The 6,463-nt window shown below is 33.7% G+C and overlaps 1 long non-coding RNA gene across 1 annotated transcript in view; it reads right to left on the bottom strand.

Annotated features, from left to right (window-relative positions):
* Positions 1-484: 484 nt before the first annotated feature.
* Positions 485-6,463, bottom strand: part of LOC117101876 — a 6,826-nt gene continuing 847 nt past the window's right edge. The window contains exons 2-3 of the long non-coding RNA XR_004444333.1: positions 2,637-2,779; positions 485-591 (exon numbers count right to left, since the gene is read on the bottom strand). This is a non-coding gene — a long non-coding RNA (uncharacterized LOC117101876). The remainder of the gene's footprint in view (positions 592-2,636; positions 2,780-6,463) is intronic.

The raw sequence follows: 6,463 nt of genomic DNA, 5'->3' as shown, positions 1-6,463 counted from the left end.
GACGCTCATTTTGAAGCAACTAATTTCACTTTTGAAAGTATAAATCACTTTTAAAGTTAATTTTCGAAGAACAAACGGCTGGTTTGATACAGTAATGTGTTACAGTAATGTGTTAGTAAGTATGCCTACACCCATCCTTATTGACATTACTATTCTCCATATCCCACCCTTATACACACGGTGTGGCACCAGCAGGGGGCCGGGGACAGGCCCCGTCGGGGAGAGCTGTAACCCCGTCGGAGATAAAAACCACAAATCGTCGGGGAGAAAACAAAATTATATGTATTTTGTATATATTAGTAGGCTCTAAAATTGAAATAATAATCACCAAAATGGTCTTTGAAACCCCTAAATTGTCAAAATTAACGATATCTTCGCTCCCTGGACCACTTTCGAAAAATTTTAAGCAACGCTGGACCACGCCCACTTTGCGCTCGTCGGGAGCATCGCACCACCCCCCCCCCCCCCCCCCCCCCCCCCGTCGGGGAAATCCTGGTGAAACTCCTACTTCTACAAAACAACTAAAACGCCCATACTAACCCTCAACCTCGTTTTCGTCTACAACCGCTTCACGAGCTTCGGCTGCCACCACTGTGAAGGTGTAAATAAAATAAATCATCAATCAGCAGGCATGGTTCTCCCTAGTATTTCTTTATTAAATTTGACTTCTCAATAGTACTCAAAGCAGCATAAACATATTTTATCAACATCACTATCATCGTCGCCACTACCTCTACCACCAGCGACCTCATCAAAATCAGCATAATTGTCAAATAATCATCGTCGTTGTCGTCATCATCATTCCGTCATCATCATCATCAGTGTCATCGTCATCCTCATCATCATAATGAACAATATTATAGCACTCATGCGTCATGCGTGTGAGGGTTCTACGACTTGTTCCTCATATCTTATCATCATATTATAAATGGCAGGCTTACAGTTTATTTATAATGTTTTGTTGCGGTAATTATCAGATAAACATTCCAACGTGTTACAGCAAAAACTAATCACCAAAATGTTTCAGACCTAATATATAATTGTTGTCATTGTTAAGATAGTATAATACATACTCCAAGTAGCGAAATGCACGCCATCGTGTCGGGATTCAATATTTCGACATTATATTAATTATGTCATCATCAGGAATGAAAAATTATCCATATTTGCAAGCTTATATGCACAAGTACCAAAAGTGTTTGACCAATCAAAACGTTACTCCTAGTATTGTGACATGCTATGAAAAAACTAAAGATCAAAGCATTCAATACTCAGACTACTGATCAAAGCTAACTACAAAAACAAAGAAAGCGCCTTTGAAGCTTTCAGTTCATTGTTAAGCAATGGGTGTAGCCTACTTATAGCAAACGCTTCTTTAAACAATAGTAATGGCCGATTTTGCGAACTGCCAATAATGTTAGTATTAGAAAATATTAAACCTAATTTATTACTTACATTACAGGCTACATTATCATTTTCAATTATAACTTTTAAACCTAAAACATAGGCCTATTGGAATGCCTCACAATTGTGTATATGATCATTTTTAACACTATCAGATCGTTAAGAATGTTCTTTGGGTCTAGTTATTAAGGAAATAAATTTTACCTCTTTAACTAAGTGTTTCTTTACTTTGTTTAAGTATCTACGTAAAATGGATTCGCCTGCCTTTCCTAGATAATGCAATCTAATCTAATCCAGATCTTAATCAAGCTTTTATCAGTAGGCATACGTATACATTTAGGTTCATTTAATTTACTGAGTACATGGTTAACAACTTTTAAAGGGTACCCATTCCATGACATAAATTTTCTAATGTTACAAATTTCTGCTTGAAGTTTATCGGGAGTACACAGTTTGTGGGCTCTTGAAACTAAACTACAAATCCAAGAAACCTTATGGGTCCATGAGGAAAAGCTACCATAATGGATATATTGACCTGTATGTGTATTTTTATACATATATATATATATTATGCTTCCTACGCTGTTGTCAAATTGGACAATCCAGAAAATGTACTATATCACTGTTTTCAAATGATTCAAAGTTAAAATTAATCTGTTTATGAAAAGCGTTAGACGTAGAATGTGATGAAAATCATTAGGTTTAGCTTGCACTGTGTGTCGTCAACGAAACGAGTATAAAACTTAATAATACCTGAAATTTAGGAACAATAGACTCTTCTAGTTCAGTCATTAAACTATTAGCTAAAACTGGTCGAAGGGGTGAGCCCATCTTGTAGGTATAGTTTCGATCAGTAGGGTAAAAATGTTTGATCTTTGGTTTTCATAGCTATGTCACCTACTAGAGGTAATGTTTTGATTGGTCAACACTTTTGATATTTGTGCATATAAGCTTGCAAATATGGATAATTTTTCTTTCCTGATGATGATATAATTAATGTCGAAATTTTGAATCCCGACACGATGGCGTGCATTTCGATAATTGGAGTATGTATTATACTATCTTATCTGCGATTAATCAGTGGACCTTTCGGTTTTATCTTTGTTACATAAATGACTTATATAACACGCCTGATGTTTCTGTTATTTTCACCAAACAGGCTGAATATTACAATAGCATTGCAAGGGAAGAATAAATAACTCCATTAAATTTAAAAAAAAATAAACTCTTACTTTCTACTGTAACGCGATGGTCAATGCCGGATAAGTACACCCTTAGTTCGTGGAACCTTTCACACTCCGGTGTCATGGAATTCTGGCTCAAGACACACGGCAATACGCCGAGTACAAATAAAAGTGAAATCTTCATTTTGACTCTTAATGAAAAAAGAGAAATATGAAATAAATGTAATGAATTTTGAATGCATTAAAATATGTCCTTATACATACTACTGGTCGTAGCGGTGACCGGTATTGCTTTGTGCATTAGCTGCGTGTATTAGAATGATTTGTTGCTAGCTGACAGTTAGAAGTGTAGTGCAGACAAAGATTGATTCACAGTGAAAGAGTATTAGGCTTATATGATGATATATGACGTTATTATATAATACTGTATATAAATCATCAAAGATAGGTTAAATACAGTGTTCGAATATAAAGGGAGATGATAATACATCGTGTAGCATAGGCCTAGCTCTCAACGAATGTTGTCCTATAAATAATGAAATTTTGTAATAAAATGCTTCTGACGGGATTTGAACCTGCGACCTCTGACTGTCTAGGCGAGCGTCATAACAATTAGACCCGAAGGCTTCATGGTTGGACAGATTTAAATAACATCAGATACACGACATCGAATCCAAGATCCAATTTATGAACTATGTTGGCTGCCAGCACCTTGATCTCTGATGATTAGTGCCTACATCGTAATGCAATAATTACAAAATGATTATTATTGTTAATATTCGGTAAATATTTCAGCTGCTCCAATTTTCTTTCCTTTTCTTTCTTCTTCCTGTTCTTATTATTATATTGCATTTATTTTTATACTAATATTGTATTTATTATTATAATATAAATATAAATTAAAACTTTATATCTCTGGATAAAGCAGAAAACAAAGGAACGATTTAAGATTTCGACTATCACTGTAGTCTTGTTCACAATGACACACGATGGAAATTTCGTCATAGGGATTGTGACGACGATGCCCTTTTCAAATATTGTTTATTTTCATCCTTTAAATTGTTTATATTGTACTTATGATTATAAAGAAATAAATGTTTATTTGAATTTGAATTTGAATAAAGTTTTAATTTATATTTATAATAGTCAACCTGGATAGATAAATCTGCATCAGTCTATTATTATAATATTGTTAAACCTAGTCTAGGCCTAGGCTAGGATAGGGCCTAGAAGAACCTAGCATGGATTTCCCATAATAAATCGTGTGCATTGTATAACAAAAATCAATCTTCCTATGTTCAAAGCCGGAGTTAGATAGTCTCGTGCCAGGCCACTTTAGGTATGCTTTTCTGGAGCCGCCACTGCTTCCACAGTCAAGTTGGGTGCCATACCGATACACCACAAAAGCCTGTTGGTGTATCACTGATACAGTAAAATCTAATCACCCCCAAAGCCGATATACAGTACCGTAATCCCGCGATTAAGCGCCCGAGCGTTTAATTTTTTGCACTTTTTGAGGGGCGCTTATTCGAACGAGGCGCTTATGAAAATGGGACGCTTATGAAAACAGAATGGAAATCGGGGGGGACCCCCCCCCAAAAAAAATATATAAATAAATAAAAATAAACAAAATCTAGAATTACCTTTTCAGGACCCGTGACCTGAAATTTTGTTGTTACAATGGGAAAATTAGAAGTTGGGAAAGCACATTTGCCGCCATCTACTGTATGAATCAAAATTTTCCTGGGGGAGGACCCCTTTCTTTTTGGGGTTCATCGATTTATGGAAAAGAGAATATGTATGCAACTACTCAAATGTTTTTTTATATGTATGTATACACACATAATAGGCCTATTTACTGTAATAAAAATGAGGAAAAAAAATTTTTACGAGTGGAAAACCTTGAATTTTGAAGAAATTAAGTCATTAAAAGACACTTCAGAAGCCAGGAAAGCTCATTTCCCGCCATCTAGGAATAACAATTTTCCCGGGAGAGGATCCCCCCCCCCCTTTCTCTTTGGGGTTCATCGATTCATTAATCGTTTTCAAAAGGGGGTACCTCAACTTTTAATGACTTAAATGTCATTAAAAGACACCTCGGAAAAGCTCATTTTCTTTTTTGGAACTAAAGTATTAAAACAATAAGGCAACCTGGAAAACTGCAATAGAAATTATACTAAATAAATATCGTATATCATTTTTATGAATGGGTGGACTGGTTCGATTGAATATCAGTAATCATTGAGAAAAGGTTCGATTTGTTAAAACAATCAATGGAATAGACCTTTCTGGAGTGTTGATCAAAATTACCAATTGACCAATCAGAACAGGGCCCAAAGGGGTGGGGCTAAGCGGAAAGTTCCATTATATTAAACTTGTCTAATCTTTTAATCTTTTAATCCTCCAGTTTTTCCCATGAAAATATAAACCAACTCTAAAGGTAAGGAATAATAATAATGATAATAAATGTTATTAGAATTGTAAAAAATATACGGTACAGAAGGTTTTGATTTCATGAGAAAATTACTCAAAAGCAATTCTAAAGTTTAAACGAGATAAAATTGTGAATTAAACTTATGAGCTAAATTCCACTAGAAATGCTGTAATTGTGAAGCGTTTTCTGAAGAAGTGTGAACATTAAATCAGATGTGATAAACTCTGATCTCTGCTGCGATCGATATTATATATATTGACCGGTATTGATCGATATTATATCTGTTAGTTTATACTTTAGTCAAATTTACGCATTTAAAATCACCTCATTCATAACTACAGCTTACCAATTAGAATAATAATTTAATGATAATGATAATAATTTTTTATTAATATATTTTTTCATTTCATAATAATACTTATTTATTTATTTATTTCAAAAACCACATCCAACAGCAATTACTTGCCAATAACAGGATGTCATAGAATATTTACAAGCATATAAATATTTATAATACATAAAAGACATAGGCAAATTTATTTATTTTAAACAATCGTCCAACAGGAACCCTTTGTTCCAACTTACAGGCAAAAATTGCAAAAATAAACATCACAATATAATATCACAAGGCATAAAAACATTTTAAAAGCTAACATATAGATAGCAGAATATGAATTATATAACAGACATCATAAAGTACATTACATTGTAGAAAAATTTTAACAAAAAAAAACCTCAATATAATTTTCAATTCAACTTTACAAAAAAAAAGTAATATTGCGTCGGCGAATTTATGTTTCTATATGTGTTTTTGGAAATTAAATAAAAGAAAACAAAATAATGTTGATTATATTTTATGTTAGGCTATTATTATTAAAATGTTGTTAGGTTAAGTCCCGTATGTATCTGATGTTGTATATTCCTAAATTTAGTTAAGTACACCTTATGTAATTGTTGGTGTGCATATCACATACTATACGTAATGCAGACGTGAATTTATTTAAACTCAGTTATTCATATCGGTTTTTTTTTCAATTCTATTTTGGTATATTTTTGTGAACGCACCAGTTATTATTGAGTCTCACCGATATGAAAGTGTTCGAATAAAAACACAGGTGAAGCAGAGATCAACGTATATTAAGATAGACCTATTACACACACACACACATGATGTTATAAATCGATACCGAGAAGTTGCAGGTTCGATTCCTGGAAGAGACTATCTTTTATACAACTAAAATAAGGATCTTTTCGTTGATGAGCCATGCTTGATACGATTTTTACAATATGCTGCTATTTGAGCACTGTTATTATTTATCATACAATATATATAAATTTTAAACAGAGTAAAGAAGAGGAATCTGTATATGCAGACCTTAACCAACTGGGCCGTTGAGGTTTTCGTTGCAGTGGCGTATCTAGAAGTCTTGAATTGTAGGGG

The sequence above is a fragment of the Anneissia japonica genome, unplaced genomic scaffold (assembly GCF_011630105.1).
Source record: "Anneissia japonica isolate Jap-2015-1 unplaced genomic scaffold, ASM1163010v1 scaffold4988_len2956909_cov206, whole genome shotgun sequence".
Lineage (NCBI taxonomy): Eukaryota > Metazoa > Echinodermata > Crinoidea > Comatulida > Comatulidae > Anneissia > Anneissia japonica.
Note: the sequence above shows the minus strand (reverse complement) of the source record. Positions and strands in the feature narration are given on the sequence as shown.